The sequence below is a fragment of the Macaca thibetana genome, chromosome 4 (assembly GCF_024542745.1).
Source record: "Macaca thibetana thibetana isolate TM-01 chromosome 4, ASM2454274v1, whole genome shotgun sequence".
In the NCBI taxonomy this organism is placed as follows: Eukaryota; Metazoa; Chordata; class Mammalia; order Primates; family Cercopithecidae; genus Macaca; species Macaca thibetana.
In genome coordinates, this window is record NC_065581.1 from 49,951,429 (window position 1) to 49,969,633 (window position 18,205).

At 37.4% G+C, this 18,205-nt stretch overlaps 1 long non-coding RNA gene across 1 annotated transcript in view; it reads left to right on the top strand.

The window, feature by feature from the left end:
* Window positions 1-7,677: 7,677 nt before the first annotated feature.
* The window catches only part of LOC126952032 (uncharacterized), a 50,985-nt gene continuing 40,457 nt past the window's right edge, over window positions 7,678-18,205 (top strand). Inside the window, exon 1 of the long non-coding RNA XR_007724771.1 lies at window positions 7,678-7,756. This is a non-coding gene — a long non-coding RNA (uncharacterized LOC126952032). The remainder of the gene's footprint in view (window positions 7,757-18,205) is intronic.

Consider the following 18,205-nt stretch of genomic DNA (forward strand, 5'->3'; position numbering starts at 1 on the left):
GAAGACTCCATAAACTTAGCTACTAACAAACATAGTATTAATAGGTTAACAAGCATTTTGTTACTATTGTTATTAATTAAACTCCAGGAAAAATTATGAAGTAAGCAGAGATGGATTGGCGTGTCATCTGTGAAGCCAACATGAGTTTTGAAGTCAGAGAAGTCTGTGTTTTAACTACATCTTCAGCATGTATTAGATAAATAAAGTACAAATGGCTAAATAATGAAAGATAAATGTAACCTAGCTTGAAACTTGGTTTCCTAGTCCTTAAAATGGTAAGAATAATACTATACTGGGTTGTCATGTTGACTTCACCTGACACAACACCAGCATACAGTGTCCAAGTAAAACAATGACCAAGTAAAGGAATTATTTTACCAAGTAAAGGAATTACCTTCCTCATCTTCCCTTTTTTATGAATAATCAGAGATCATTCCATTATTCTGTATATCTAGGTATATTCTCCCTCCTGTCTTCCTGTTTCCTGAGCAGGCTGCTGAATGGATGGCTTCTTGAAAATGGATAGAATTATTATTTTGCATTAGTTTAGAAAAAAACATACTTTTATCACCCTCATATTTTTCCTTGGGATTGAGTCTAATAATAAAATGTGTGATTAATTCTTGATTCATTATCTGCCTGTCTTTTATTTGTTCATCAAATTCAGGAAGCAAAATTGCTTAATTGGGTATAGGGTCTTAGTGTCTTCTATGAAACTGAAAGATTAGAATAGATAGATGATCTTTCAGAACCCTTACAATTCTAAGATCCCATGAAATATTTCTTTTTAGATGATTTGCTAAAATCAACCATTGACATCACATAAAATGAATTTCTATTCTTTTCCCAGTCATGACTATCAGGTGATCTCCAGCCTGTTGGTGTACCAAAGTTCCCCCGTCAGTGTGCTTTCTAGTGTACTGTGTGTGTACTGTGGGTGGGTGAGTCAACCACTGTGCTGAAATATTGACTCCATTAGCCCTTCAGAGCTTACAGGGCTGATGATGTGTGCTATAAATCTCTTCTTTGTAACCCATTGTGACCTATATTATCACAGGATATTTTGTTGATGGTGGTGGTGATTAGTATTAAAAATCTACCTGGAAAATTTCCATTTTATACCTGGTGAGTTTAGTGGAATGATATTATTATTACTATTACCATATTGGCACCATTTCTACCATCTTATGACTGTATTTGTGTCACAATTTATGTTATTTTTTAAAATTATGTTTTTCTTTTTAGAGATGGAGTCTTGCTCAGTCACCCAAGCTAAAGTGCAGTGGCATGATCATGGCTACCTGTAGCCTCAAATTCTTGTGTTCAAATGACCCTCCAACCTCGGCTTTCTGAGTAGCTAGGACTACATGTGTGCACCACCATGCCCAGGTAATTTGTTGTTGCTTTTAGTTGAGATGGGGTCTTGCTGTGCTTCCCAGGCTGTTCTCAAACTCCTGGGATAAAGTGATTTTCCTATCTCAGGTTCCCAAAGTGCTGGGATTACAGGTATAAGCTATTGCAGCCAGCCTAAAATTATTTTTCATTTAAAAATTATTTTGAGTCTTTTGCACTTCAATTTGTTAGAATTCTATTTCATTTTAATGTTTGAACTTAAAATTTGCCCATGCCAATTTAACATAATTAAATCCACCTCTTAACCCCATCCTTAGCATTTAACTTAGATATTATTGATAACCATTATTTTATATGAACAATGTTTAATTCACCTCAAATGTTTACCAATTTTCTTTGTTCACCATTCTGTCTTATGTTCCAAACCCTGATTTGGGAAAATTTCCTTTTTCTTGAAAGTATATTCTTTAGAATTTTCTTTTCTGAAAGTCCGTTTGCGGTAACCTAAGTTTGCACTTCTTTTTTAAAAAGCCTTATTTCACATTATCTTAAAATATAATTTTGCTAAAGACACACTCCTCTAATCATGTTATTTTTGTCTTTTTATATTGTAATCACATAAATATATTACCATCTCATTTTATCTTCTGTGTCTCTGAAACATCTATTTATAGTCACCATTTTGTTAGTTTTTTTCTGAATTTTGAGAATTTCTTTAGCTCTACACTTCAGTTCATTTAAGTATCCTACAATTTCTTCTGTCTACAACTGTGGCTGACCAGGTGGCAGTCATGATTTAGTTTCATTGTCTGACAGTTTATGGTATCACCAACTAAGCAGCAACCGAACTAACAGAATGAGCGTCAGTAGATAGGAAGAGAACCCTAGGAACAAAGGTGGAGCAGCCATTGAAAAATGCCAGGTTAAAGTTCTCATGAAGACACTCCAGAAATGATAGTGGAACATTTTTGATGATTCAGAAAAAAAGTATGAAAACCGATGGCTCTAAGTTGGTAAGAGATCAGAAGGATTGAATTATAAATAAGAACAAGGCTAGGATTTTGTAAACCAATTTATTTCATCTATATTTTCTTTCTTAGGTAAGCACGCTAGTGATGGGTGACAAAAACTTACGTCTAAATACATATAAAAAGGCTCCGTCAATGAGTATGACATAAAACTTTTTTTCTTGCGAGGCGCGGTTGCGCATGCCTGTAATCCCAGCACTTTGGGAGGCTGAAGTGGACGGATCACGAGGTCAGGAGTTCAAGACCAGCCTGATCAAGATGGTGAAACCCCGTTTCTAGTAAAAATACAAAAATTAGCAGGGCATGGTGGTGGGCGCCTGTAATCCCAGTTACTCAGGAGGCTGAGGCAGAAAACTGCTTGAATTGGAGGGGCAGAGTTTGCAGTGAGCTGAGATTGCACCACTGCACTCCAGCGTGGGTGACAGAGTGAGACTCCATCTCAGAAAAAAAAAAAGAAAAAAGAAGAAAAAGAAACCACACACACACGTGCACATTCTTTATTTCTTAATTATACATAACATGATAGTGCATTTACAATTAAAGGCATCTTAGACATGAAGTAATACAGAATCACTTCACTGATAGAATTGCTCATGTTCTTCCAGACCAGATACCATTCTCTTGAAAATGTTGTATGCCTTCCAGTTGTCTTATCTGACATACATACACCATGTTTTAAAATATGCTAATATCATTGATTCTATTGTGTTTGAGTTATGTTTCCTGTGAGTTTGGAAGATATAATTTGCCTTACCATTTTTTGCTGATTCAATTGGTTGGATTCTCAGAATGTGGTTGTTCCATACAATTTTACTGATTATTGCTGCAAACTGAAGTCCATTCAAAAGAAATTTGAGTGTGCTTAATATTCAATGTGATACACACACACATACACATATATGCAAAAAGAGGGAAGAAGAGAAAAAGAGAGGTGGGGCTAGAGAGAGTTGTACTGGTGATGTGAGATATTGATCTCAAATCTAGACCTAGATATTAATTTCCTTAAACCTAAGAAGAAGCAACACATTTCAGCTACTGAAAATTTTTGTAATAACAGAACAATGAGCCTGTTTATTCTGTCTTCTCTTGTTAGCAAAAATTGCTACTTAATAAGGAACACAGATTTTCCCATCCCCTCACTGTCATTTAGATTTCACGATATTATCCTTTATAGCTTTATAGATAATTGGCCTAGCTAAAGAAGAAACGGTCCTTATTGCTTAAATTATTTGTTTGAATGAAGGCTGTCTTTTGAGATCTAGATTTATTGTCCATGAGGTTAAGAATATCTGTGTATCAGGTGACTTCAGCTCCCAAGATATAAGAAAGTCCTGCTTACACATTCAACAATCAGTCACTGAGTATTTACTTGCAGTGTGATACACAAGGCACTGAGTACTAGGCACCTGAATATCGGTAAGATAAAGCTGTTGCCCACATGTATATAACGCAGACATATTTACAGTAACAATACAATGATGTCAGTTAGTAGGTTCAGCTGCAAGTAATGGAAGTAGATTTCAAGGGCTTAAACAACACACAAAATAAATAAGTTTTTTTTTTTCCTCACTAATCAGGAAGTAAATAGCTAGTGTTGCTGTCAAAGGCCTATGTTCTTTTCATAATCTTTGAATTACTTAGCATGTTCTTCTCATACTTCTGACCTTACAATTATAAGATGACTGCTGTATATTTCAACTAGAATCAATTATCCACAAAGGGAAAAACATGGTGGAGAGAAAACAGGGAGGAGTGGGACCCATATCAGAATGACTTCCTGTGTCACTGTCGACTTCTCTCTCATTTGGCAAAAACTGGGTGGCACACTCCTCTGGTTGTAAGGGCATCTGAAGGAAAGGATTATGTAACTGAACATATTGCTAACAAAGACAAAACCTAGGGAATTTTTTAGAAGGAATGCTGTGGACAGGAGATGGAGTGGGCAGCTGGCAGAAGAAAGCAAAATAGAAAAACTAAAGTTATAAGAGAAGGATGCACCAACTGTGACAGCAAAGCCTCCGGGGACTAAATATTTCTCAAATATCCCCTAAGGTATTCATTGTTGTTAATGCACTACCTACGACACATTAATTTGGAAATGCATGATTGTCTGTATTACTATCTTACACATAGATAACTTTAGATGACTTTATTCAGATCTCATAATTTGGTAAGTTCACATCAGTGGTTCAAATGTAACTGTCTTTCTACAGATGTTTAGCTTTCAGTTATTTCACTGGAAACAGACTTTTCTGGCACTCTCCACCATGTAACAAAAGCATGTTTAAGTAAGACTAAAGAGAATTTTTGCAAATTCGAGTAGAACTGATTTATCTCCACCTGTCTGATACATGGAACCTATAAAAAAAAAACCCATTTGATTATCTGGTCTGCCTGGCATCTTGCCCGTAGCTGCCATTATCTAAGCCAAACATTTCCTAAACTTAACCACTCAAGCGTTACATCACTGATAACAGAACAGACTCTCAAAGCAGCTGAGATGCAGGTGGCCAGGTGTGCTTTAAGATAGACCAAAGAATTAGCTAAAAATTCTGTTTTGAAAGAAAAGGATGAAAGAGAAGACAGCCATAAATAATTAAAGAGCTTCATCAAAAAGCTCCTTCGTCTTTTCAAATTTGTTGCTAATGCATTTTATCCATCTGTCAGTAGGCATTATCATTTTTGTAGCATTATAAAATGAATTATTCACTTGACAATTAATTTTATGCCACTGCATGCCTCCAAACATGTAAAGCACAAGAAACCCCATTTTAGAGTCTTGGCCATACACATAATGAGGGTTTTATAAACTATTTCATAATAAATCTGACTGCCCACAGCAGTGGTTGGATCTATGCTATCTGTAAAACAAAAACACTCAGGATATATTGTCATATTTGTAATAAATCTTATTTTCTAATTAATTTGAATACACATTTACAACATGTCTAGAACTTTTAGCATTATGAGGTAGAAAGTATTCTGTAAAATAATGCATAGACTCCTTTTGAGTTTATGTACAAATATAACATTCGGAGTTATGTATAACTGATCACTCTGCAAGAATGTATTCAGGACCTATACTATCTAAGAGATAAGTCACTGTCTGCCATTAAAAAGTTTTGCTATAAGACTTTTTCATTAAATGGTTTTTCAGACAGGACTGGTGATTTACTACATTAATTGAAATTTCTTTACAGTATCTTGATCAAATAAAAAATTATTTTTGTCTGACATGAAATCCAAAGATTAATAGATCAGAGCTGGATCAGTAGCTTCACAATGTCCTTTATGCCCCAGACACCTTCTGTCTTTCCAAAACACCATTCTTAGTATAGGCCTCTCATTCTCATAGAAGTCTCATGGCCACAACATGACTGCCCCACTATTAGCTCCTGTCTGCGTTGCTGGAGGTAGGAGAGCATATCTAGACGGTCCTTATGGTTTCCTTATTAGGAAAGGAATACCAGCACTAGAACCTTTATCTTATTTGGAAGGGAAACTAGGAATGTAGTTTTACTTGGTCACAAACTGTGAATAAAAGGTTCTTTTCATAAGCAAAATCGAAAGAATGAATATCGTTAAGTCAATTAGCAGAGACTGTCACAATAATTTATAAATTTTCATTACATTAATTTTTGCCTCATCAAATAACAAAATCTCAGCAAAGTTAGTTTAATGATTGAATTGTTTTTTATTAGCAATTTATGAACCGGTCAGCATCCCATTTGTAAAATAGAAAATGTTCAATGAACCAAGCATAGGAGGTAGGCTTTATAGATGGAAAAGGCTGAAAAAAGCAGAAACAAAAAATAAGTGGATTTTAAGCAGAGAGGACTTTTTCTTTTTTATTATGGAGAGGACTGTTTTCTCAACTCAACTTGACTGGGCCCCTCCTGATTATTTGCTGTGATTTTCCTGTTTTTCACTTTTTTTTTTTTTTAATTTCTCATTTCAAAGTTCAGTTTGATTACATGGCACCTAGAATGAGTGAATTCATTCTGGTTTGATCTGGTCTGCTGGGGCCTGGTGCAGGAACTCGGTTCAAAATGATAGACTCCCATAAACTTTGTTTAATATCCTACATTCCAACATACGTACACCATTTTAATTTATTTTACTTACAAAATTCTTTTATTAAAAAATCAGGCCAGGCACGGTGGCTGACGCCTGTAATCCCAACACTTTGGGAGACTGAAGTGGGTGGATCACGAGGTCAAGAGATCGAGACCATCCTGGCCGACATGGTGAAACCCCGTGTCTACTAAAAATACAAAACTTAGCTGGGCGTGGTGGTGTGCTCCTGTAGTCCCAGCTACATGGGAGGCTGAGGCAGGAGAATCACTTGAACCCAGGAGGCAGAGATTGCAGTGAGCCAAGATCGTACCATTGCACTCTAGCCTGGTGACAGAGCAAGACTCCGTCTCAAAAAAAAAAAAAAAAAAAAAAAATCAATAATTACTGATACGTTTCTAAGAAGGAAGTGGTTTTGCATTTGGAAATGGGATTATTGAATAAATCTCTTCAGATATTCATTCTCAAGACAGTATCCATTTTTAGTAAAAATTTTGCAAAATAATTTTCTTAATAATTCTTAAAAAACTACAACGCAATTGCATAATTAACAAAGTGTAACAATATGTATGCAATACCAAATGTAACAAGACGCAAAGCTGGAAATCCTCATATATTTATTTTTGATCATTATTTATGTTAAATATTTTTCTTTGTACCAAAGAAATCATCTTTCTCATTAATGGGTACTTAAAGGTTAGATAAAATGTATTTTATTTTGTATTTCATAAAACTTTGGTTAAAAAATCCCAATTTTAATCTGCCTACAGTTCATTTACAAAAGTGTTATCTATAGCTGCATTAAGCATAAGATTACTTTTTCTGACTTAATTGCTTTCTGAATTATACTGGAAGCCACTTCCAAAATCAAACAGCTGTAAGAGACAAACTTCCCAGCTTGATAAATGTTGCTTAACTTGTGTGTGTGTGTGTTGGGGGCGGGGAGCAGAGGAACTAATTTCAACATTAGTTGATTTCTATCATTAATATCCTTTTTACTAGGATGTCTATGAAAAGATGATTTTGAAAGATTAAAATATATCATATTTTCAGTCTCGAGAATTATTGACTTCCTTAAGGAAAAATAAAACAGGCAAAATAATTGTGCAGTATCCAGGAAGGGTATCTCCCAAAGTCCACTTTAGTTGCAACATTGCAGAATAATAGATCAAAAAATAAACAAATAAAAAGGAAAGAAGGTGGGATTGCACAAACCCAATAACTACAGGGGACAGTGGACAAGAATTTCTTTTATAGAGGAAAACTAGCTGGAAAACTTCATGGCAAGAGTGAGAAGTCTGGTAAGTCTGTCTAACATGAATTTAATAATTGCTGTGAGTCAGTGACTGCTCAATTTCCCGTTATTCCTTCTTATTTTACCCTGTTTTCTCTCTTAAGTTTTAAATGGTGCATGTAATTTGCTTTTTTGGCATGTAGCAAGGACTGGACCTCAACTGAGAATGTGAACTATATGCTGGATGCAATATGAGTTTTGAAAAGATTCTTCCTTGATGGGAAATAAGCATGGTCTCTTTATGAAAGTAGGTTATGTATGGATATTGGTCTTCATATGTAAGTCAGGATGTGAAATTTCCAAATAAGCACAGCCAGCTCTAGAGCCCATGTTACAGTGGAGAATCAGGAAGAGACTATGTAGATAAAGAAAAGACGGAACAGCAGTAAACTATATACAAATCAACCCCAGAAAGAGAAGGGGTAATCTGACTTGGTGGATCAGAACACCTGCTTCTTGGGAAGTGAAAACTGAGCTTTAAAGGGTGTGGAATCAGAGGGAAGATACTGTTGGAATAGAGAGAAGCAACTTTTTTTTAAATATGGATTTTTAAAAATGTTTAGATTTATAAGGAGAAAATTATCTCTGCATGGGCCACCATAATTCTACAGAAAGTGAAAATGTACAAGAGAAACCTAAATTGGCTTGAACAAAATAGAAGACTTATAAGAAGTAAAAGGAAAATTAGGTAGCATCTCTTTAGTTGAAAAATAGAAAAAAAAAAACTGTTTTTAAAGAAATGTGTTAGGCTTTAAGAAATAAGAATTCTTGGTGTTTCAATAAATTAAAAGAAAATGGGGAAGTCGGAAGGGGTAGAGTATTCAGCTCAGATACTGAAGGACCATGTTAAGAATTATAAATTTTATGCAAAAGAATTGGAAAACCATTGGTGTATGATATGGGTTGGCTGTGTTCCCACCCAAATCTCATCTTGAATTGTAACTCCCACAATTTCCATGAGTCATGGGAGGGACCTAGTTGGGGGCAATTGAATAATGGGGTCAGGTCTTTCTTGTGCTATTCTCATGATAGTGAATAAGTCTCATAAGGCTGATGGTTTTATAAAGAGGAGTTCTGCACAAGCTCTCTCTCTTTGCCTGCCACCATCCATGTGAGACATGACTTGTTCCTCTTCGTCTTCTGCCATGATTCTGAGGCCTCCCCAGCCATGTGGAGCTGTGAGTCCATTTAACCTCTTTTTCTTTATAAATTACTCAGTCTCATGTATATCTTTATCAGCAGCACAAAAATGGACTAATTCAGTAAATTGTTACCAGTAGAATGGGGTGCTGCTGTAAAGATACCTGAAAATGTGAAAGCAACTTTGGAACAAGGTAACAGGCAGAGGTTGGAACAGTTTGGAGTGCTCAGAAGAAGACAGGAACATGTGGGAAAGTTTGGAACTGCCTAGAGACTTGTCGAATGGCTTTGACCGAAATGCTGATAGTGATGTAGACAATGAAATCTAGTCTGAGGTGGTCTCAGATGGAGATGAGGAACTCTCTGGGAACTGGAGTAAAGGTGATTCTTGTTATTTGTACAAGAGACTGGTGGCATTTTGCCCTGCCCTAGAGATTTGTGGAACTTTGAACTTGAGGGAGGTGATTTAGGGTATCTGGTGAATAAAATTTCTAAGCAGCAAAGCATTCAAGAGGCAACTTGGGTGCCACTAAAAGCATTCACTTTTAAAAGGAAAACAGAGCATAAAAGTGCAGAGAATTTGCCAGCCTGATTGCATTAGACAAGAAAACCCCATTTTCTGAGGAAAAAAATAAGCTGGCTGCAGAAATTTGCATAAGTTACAGGAAACCAAATGCTATTCACCAAGACAGTGGGGAAATTGTCTCCAGGGCATGTCAGAGGCCTTCATGGCAGCCCCTTCCATCACAAGCCCAGAGGAGAAGGTGTAGGAAGAAAAAGTGGTTTCCTGGGCCAGGCCCATGGCCCCCCTGCTATGTGCAGTCTAGGAACTTGGTGCCCTGCATCCCAGCCACTCTAGCCATGTCTAAAAGGGGCCCAGGTACAGCTTGGGCTGTTGCTTCAGAGGGCGCAAGTCCCAAGCCTTGGCAGTTTCCATGTAGTGTTGAGCCTGCAGGTGCACAGAAGTCAAGAATTGAGGTTTGGGAACCTCTGCCTAGATTTCATAGGATGTATGGAAACACCTGTGTGTCCAGGCAGAGGTTTGCTGCAGGGATGAGGCACTCATAAAGAACCTGTGCTAGGGCAGTGTGGAAGGGAAATGTGGGGTTGCAGCCCCACACAGAATCCCCACTGGGGCACTGGCCAGTGGAGCTGTGAGAAGAGGGCCACCATCCTCCAGATCCCAGAACGGTAGATCCACCTAAAGCTTGAACTGTGTGCCTGAAAAAGCACAGACACTAAACACCAACCTGTGAAAGCAGCCAGGAGTGGGGCTGTACCCTACAAAACCACAGGCATGGAGCTGCCCAAGACCATGGGAACCCACCTCTTGCATCAGTGTGACCTTGATGTGAGACAGGGAGTCAAAGGAGATTATTTTAGAGCTTTAAGATTTGACCACTGTCCAACTGGATTTCAGACTTGCATGAGGCCTGTAGCCCATTTGTTTTGGCTAATTTCTCCCATTTGGAACAACTGTATTTACCCAATTCCTGTACCCCCATTGTATCTAGGAATCACTAGCTTGCTTTTGATTTTACAGATTCATAGGCAGAAAGGATTTGCCTTGTTGCAGATGAGACTTTGGACATGGACTTCTGGGTTAATGTTGAAATGAGTTAAGACTTTGGGGGACTGTTGGGAAGGTACGATTCGCTTTGAAATGTGAAGACCTGAGATTTGGGAGGGGCCACGAGTGGAATGATATGGTTTGACTGTGTCCCCACCCAAATATCATCTTGAATTGTATCTCCCACAATTCCCATGTGTCATGGGATGGACCCAGTGGGAGGTAATTGAATAATGGGAGCAGGGCAGGTCTTTTTTATGCTGTTCTTGTGATAGTGAATAAGTCTCATGATATCTGATGGTTTTATAAATAGAAGTTTCCCTACACAAGCTCTTTTGCTTTGCCTGCCCCCATCCATGTACGATGTGACTTGCTCCTCTTTGCCTTCCACCATAATTGTGAGGCCTCCCTAGCCATGTGGAACCATAAGTCCATTAAACCTCTTTTTCTTCCCAGTCTCGGGTATGTCTTTATCACAGCATAAAAATGGACTAATACATTGTATTTAAGCAATACATTAGCACAAGGGTTGAAACACACCAGCCCACTGGCTAAATAGAACCGTCCACCCATTTTTGAAAAATGTCAATACTTATTGATTTACATATTGTCTATGGCTGCTTCTGTGCTGCAACAGCAGACTTGATAATTTGGTTTGCCTGTGTCCCCACCCAAATCTCATCTTGTTCCCATAATTTATACATGTTGTGGGAGGGATGTGGTGGCACATAATTGAATCATGGAGTGATTTCCCCCATACTGTTCTCAAGGTAGTGAATAAGTCTCATGAGATCTGATGGTTTTACTAGGGAAAATCCCTTTTACTTCACCCTCATTCTCTCTTGCCATCACCATGTAAGACATGCCTTTTACCTTCTACCATGATTGTGAGGCCTCCCCAGCCACATGAAACTGAGTCCATTAACCCTCTTTTTCTTTATAAACTACCCAGTCTTGTGTATGTCTTTATCAGCAGCATGAAAATGGACTAATACAGTAAATTGATACTGGTAGAGTGAGGTGCTGCTGTAAAGATACCCGAAAATGTGAAAGCGACTTTGTAACTGGGTAACAGGCAGAGGTTGAAAGAGTTCAGAGGGCTCAGAATAAGACAGGAAAATGTGGGACAGTTTGGAACTGCCTAGAGACTTGTTGAATCACTTTGACCAAAATGCTGATAATGATATGGACAATGAAATCCAAGCTGAAGTGGTCTCAGATAGAGATGAGAAATTTTTGGGAACTGGAGTAAAAGTGACTCTTGCTATGTTTCAGCAAAGAAACTGGTGACATTTTGCCCTGCCCTAGAGATTTGTGGAACTTTGAATTTAAGGGAGATGATTTAGGGTCTCTGGTGAATGAAATTTCTAAGCATCAAAGCATTTCAGAGGTACCTCAGGTGCTGTTAAAGGCATACTGTTTTAAAAGGAAAACAGAGCATAAAAGTTCAGAAAATATGCAACCTGATGATGCAGTAGAAAAGAAAAATCGATTTTCTGAGAAGAAATTCTAGCCAGCTGCAGAAATTTGCCTAAGTAGCAGGGAGCCAAATGTTCATCACCAAGACACTGAGAAAAATGTCTCCAGGGCATGTCAGAGGTTTCATGACAGCCCCTCTCATCACAGGTCCAGAGGAATAGGAGGAAAAAATGGTTTCTTGGGCAAGCCCAGAGTCCCCCTGCTGTGTGCAGCCTAGGGGCTTGGTGCCCTGTGTCCCAGCCACTCTGGCTAAAAGGGGTCAGCTTATAGCTGGGGCCATGGCTTCAGAGGGTACAAGCTCCAAACCTTGGCAGCTTCCACATGGTGTTGAACCTGCAGGTACACAGAAGTCAAGAACTGAGGTTTGAAAACCTCCTCCTAGATTTCAGAGGATGGATGGAAATGCCTGGATATCCAGGCAGAAGTATGCTGCAGGGACAGGGCTCACATGGAGAATTTCTGCTAGGGCAGTGGAGCAGGGAAATGTGGAGTGGGTGTCCCCAGAGTCCTCACTGGGGCGTTGCCAAGTGGAGCTGTGAAAAGAAGGCCACCATCCTCCAGACCCCAGAATGGTAGATCCACCAATAGCCTGAACCGTGCATCTGAACAAACCACGGACACTCAACACCAGCTTGTGGAAGCAGACAGGAGGGAGGCAGTACCCTACAAAATCACAGGGGTGGGGATGCCCAAGATTATGGGACCCCACCTCCTGCATCAGCATGAACTGGATGCAAGACCAGGAGTCAAAGGTGACCTTTTAGGAGCTTTGAGATTGGACCACCTAGCTGGTTTTCAGACTTGCATGGGACCTGTAGCCCCTTTGTTTTGGTCAATTTCTCCCATTTGGAACAACTGTATTTACCCAATGCCTGTACCCCATTGTATCTAGGAGGTAACTAACTTGCTTGTGATTTTACAGGCTCATAAGCAGAAGGGACTTGCCTTGTCTCAGATGAGATTCTGGACTGTGGACTTTTGGGTTAACACTGAAATGAGTTAAGACTCTGGGGAACTGTTGGGAGGGCATGATTGGTTTTAAAATGTGAAATGAGATTTGGGAGCGGCTGAAGTGGAATAATATGGTTTGGCTCTGTCTCCACCCAAATTTATCTTAATTTTAGCTCTCATAATTCCCATGTGTTGTGGGAGGGACCTGGTGGCACATACTTGAATTATGGAGGTGGTTATCTCCATACTGTTCTTGTGGTAGTGAATAAGTCTCACGAGATCTGATGGTTTTATAAGGGGAAAGCTCTTTCACTCTGCCACCATTCTGTCTTGCCACTGCCATGTAAGACATGCCTTTCACCCTCCACCATGATTGTGAGGCCTCCCCAGCCACATGGCACTATGAGTCCATTAAACCTTTTTTCTTTATAAATTACCCAGTGTCAGGTATGTCTTTATCAGCAGCATGAAAGTGGACTAATATAGTTGAGTAGTTGTGACAGAAATCATATGACTACAAAGCCTAAACTATTTACCACCTGACTCTTTAGAAAAAAGTTTGCTGAGTCTGATTCATATGTATCTATTTTGAAAAGATCACTGTATTAGAAATATAAAGAAATGTAAATTGCTGGTGGAGGGGCAAGAGGTCAGGCATAGAGACCAATTAGGAGACTGTGGTAGGTAAGGGATGATAAAGAACTGGATTAGGTTGGTAACAATAGATAAGGAATTATGTGAAAAATAAGGTGACATCAGCTGAACCTGGTGATGAACTGCAAATGGAGAATAAATTAAAACAAGGAGTCAAGGACATTTTCTAGGTTTTTCTTTTGAAAAATGTTATAGATGGAGGTGATAAGATTAGTTTGGAGATGTCAGGTTTGAAGAGTCTATGAAATATGCAAATAGAGATATTGGGACAGCAGCGCAATACATGGCCCTGCATTTCCAGGGACAGACAGATCTAGGTTGGGAGTCAAACACTAATGAAAATTAAACATATAAGAATAGCTGAAAATCCAAGAAAAATGTGTAGAGGAAGAAATAGGTAAAAGACCAGAATAACTTCACTCCCAATATAATTTTATTAATCTCCATGTGTTTGCATGAAATGCATATTTTGATGGGGTCAAGTTCTTGATTAAATGCTACTTTAGAAATCTGAAAATCCAACTTTGCACATTCCTTACACTTCACTTGTTCATTCTTATCCCACTATGTTACGACATGACTATTCACTGAAATAAACTCAAACTGCATTAAAATAGTTTATAATTAAGATCATCTTCATTTCAGTTACTCTAAATTAGTGTGAGTCCATGTTTTACTCCTATAATTTATCTCACTAATTTTGAGATGTTTACCCTGCAATATGATAGCTATTGTTTATTTAATGCTCACTCTCTATTTAGGCCCCTATCAAAGCAGTATGCAATCCGATCTCTGTATCCAGGGGTTTTGCATCTGTGAATTCAACCAAACGTTGATTTAAAATATTCAGGGAGAAAAGAAATGGATGGTTGCTTTATGCTGAACACGTACAGGATTTTTTTATTATTTTTTCTAAACAATTCAGTATAACAATTACTTTCACAGCATTTACATTGTATTAGTTGTTGTAAATAATCTAGAGATGATTCATGGTATATGGAAAGATGTGCATAGGTTATATGAAAGAACTACACCAATGTACATATAAGGGACTGAACATCTGTGGATTTTCCCATATCCATGAGAAATCCTAGAACCAATCCCTTGTGGATATTGATGGATGACTGTATATATGGCTCTCATTTTATTCTAAATGACAGCCATATGGGGAGACTGAGGCTTGGAGAACTTGTCCAGGTAAAACATTTTGTAAGTGGTAGATGTGGAGTACTCTACCTCCAGAGTCTTTACTCTTAGCCTGTCAGATACACAACCTCACTTCATTCACTTTCTCTAAATCCTGTGCCTTCTATGTATTTACACCTTCAAGTGTGTCTGACAGAATTATTATAATGGAATATATATTCATTACTGTGTGACAGAAATCATACAAGGCTAAGAGTCAAAAATCCAAATTTCAAAACAGTTTGTGACACATGCTTTGAACAATGATTTAATATTCCTGAACTTGCTTTCTAATATGTTAGAATATGTTAAAAACATGACTGACCTATCTTCATTAGAGGGTGTTTGAGATTAGACATACAAATAACAGTATATATGTGGAAGCACTCTGAAAATATGTATCGTTAATATATTTATGCAAAATTGGTATTCTTTTATGGACCTGTCTCTGATGCAGGAGAATCAAGGTCTGGGAAAGAAAGATTAACCCAATTATGCCTGAGGTTGCAATTTTTTGAATTTTTGCAATCAGACCTTAGCGATGACCTTGAGCAGTAGGATATAAATAATTTCCACATGCTTAGTGTTCCAATAATGGAACACTAGACATTAAACTAAGCAGATGGCCTGAAATTTATTTCTCTCTTTTTTCCAGAAGAAAACATTGAAGAAAGAAAGAAAACAAGTTGCACAATCAAATCTTTTAAACATGGTGAAAACATACCTTGTGTAAATAAACTAATATTTTCTAGCATGAGAGTTCGTACTGATATAATGCTCTTAGCAAATGACTCTAGTCTAGGAGTGCTTATGATAATCAAACCAGGAATATGTGAATTTGTGGTGCATGGTTCTCTGCAAAATGTCATGGAAGCCATGTAAATATATTAATGTATAAAATGGAGACATTTCATAATCTAGATCAGCAATGGACAAGCATTTTCTGTAAAGAAGCAGGTGGTAAGTACTTTCAGTTTTGTAAGTCATTCAGTCTCTGTCACAAATATCAGTTCTGCCATCGTAGTGCCAAATATGTCATACATTATAAGGAAACTAACGTGGCTGTGTTTGAATAAAACTTTATTTACAAGAAGAGGCAGTGGGCTGGATTTGGCTAAAATCCGAAAATTAGAATTTTCTTGGATAAAGAAAATGTGGTACACATACACCATGAAATACTATGCAGCCATAAAAAAGAATGAGTTCATGTCCTTTACAACAGCATAGATAGAGCTGGAGGGCATTATTATAAGTAAATTAGCATAATAAAAGAAAATCAAATACTACATGTTCTCATTTATAAGTGGGAGTTAAATATTGAGTACACATGGACACAGAGAAGGGAACAATAGACTCTGGGGTTTACTTGAGGTTGGAAGGTGAGAGGAAGGTAAGGATTACAAAGCTACCTATTGAGTACTATGCTTATTACCTGGGTGATGAAATAATCTGTACATCAAATCCTCGGGTGATGCAATTTACCCATATAACAAACATGCACATGTATCCTCTTGAATGTAAAATAAAATTTGGAATAAAAAAACAAAAAAGTTTAATTATTTTAAAATTAAAGAAAACAGATAACAGGTCTACTGATACTAGTTATCATGTTCATGGCAAGCACTGTATAATGTATAAAGCCATTGCTCAAATGAGTTTCATTTAAACAGATTTATAATTTAATAATCTAATGGCAAATAAATGAAAACTTTTATTTTAGTAGAATACAGGATCTTTTACTAATTTATATTTTGAAGAGCTACAGCACCCCTACTCTTGATCATGTTCAAGAACTGGCAGCAAATTAGAGAACATTTCACTATATCACATAATTCTGAATGAATGATCATATATAAACATGAGATTTCTGATTGAAGCAGATTCATTTAAAATATGTAGGTCCTGTGAGATGCACTTAAGATCCAGTCATAAATCATAAATGATATCTATACCACGGAGACAAAATAATACCACCATGCATCTGAAATATTGTCTTTTAACAGACACTATTAACTTCTTATAATCTGTGGGAGAAATCATTCTCCTTCTCCAGTCTTCACCGGCAGAGAGGGAAGAATAAATATAAAGTGCTATGGTCTGAGCATCCAGCATGATCATCTCTAGTTACTTATTCATAAAACTTACTTATACAGTAATCACAGTTTTCTATTTAGTAACTCCTAAATTTAAAAAAAAACTTTAAAATCAAAGGAGATGTATTTGTGTAGTCTAAAGAAAATATGAGCTGCTGCAATTTTTGTAATGAGGAAAACAGGAAGACATCTGGCAATGCATTCCAGCCTTAGGAGAATATCCCAGCATACATATTTTTGAATCAATATGAGCTAAGTACATTATTAAGGCCCTTTGTGAATCAACCACATGCGTTATGTTAACTCTAGAGTTAACAGGGAAAGCAAATTCCTGCTAAAAGGCAATACAACTATAACAAAGCTTCTACTTCTAATTATAGCTTAAACAAAACCTTTACTTTTAAATTTAAAAATCGTAATTATTAAATGTTCCCTGACAAAACCCTGGTAAAACACCCTCAATTTTGAAATGAAAACACATGAAAAAAATTATGTTAAACTATTGTCATTTTGATTCATACTCGTACTCAAAGTTTGTATGGAAATTGCTGGCAAAATCAACATGGGCTCAATGGAGACAACTGATGTGATAATTATCATCCATTATGGATTTAAAAATGCAGTAACATGAAATATGAAATATTCTATCTGAGAAGAAAAGTTTACTGGTAGAGTTCATAGCTCCAAAAATAGTCCTGGTAAGGGGTAAAAACAGTCAGTTATATATTCTCTTGTTCAGTTACAGTTTTCCAGTTCCATAACAGAAATATGTAGCTATTCCAGTATTATAGTCTAGATTGACTAGACTAATTTTATCAGACCTTAGTGTTGTAGGAAAAAAACAGGTTCTTATCACATGACCAGAAAACATTAGGCTCACAGACACACAGGAGGGTGAGCAGTGAAGTTTATTGGACAAAAAGGAAAAACAACTCAGCAAAGTGGGAGGAAGCCTTGCTAACAGGTGCACCAATTGAATCTCAGGAAGAGGAGAGGCAGGGCGCTCTCCCTCTGCAAATGACATGAACTTCCTGAGACTCCACCCTAGTCCTCCCAGTGCACAGGCCAGTTGGAGATTCTCTGGGGAGCCCTTTTTCTTGGCTGTCTCATTAGCATTTTTATTTTTTCAAAAATATGAATCCCACACTAACTTGTAAGAAAAATTCTTGTCAAAGTATTTTCTCTATTTCTCAAAATTAATATTTTAAGGGAGCCTGCTAGATGTTTAAATTATTAGAAAATAGGGGCTCAGTTATGGTTAGAATGGGGTAGATTAGGCAAGAAATAATAGAAAAGCAGCCACAAGTAAGCACTTCACTCTTTATCAACTAAGATATTTTCCAAGAGAAAATAGTCACCAGAGATTTGCAATATGGTTAAGAAT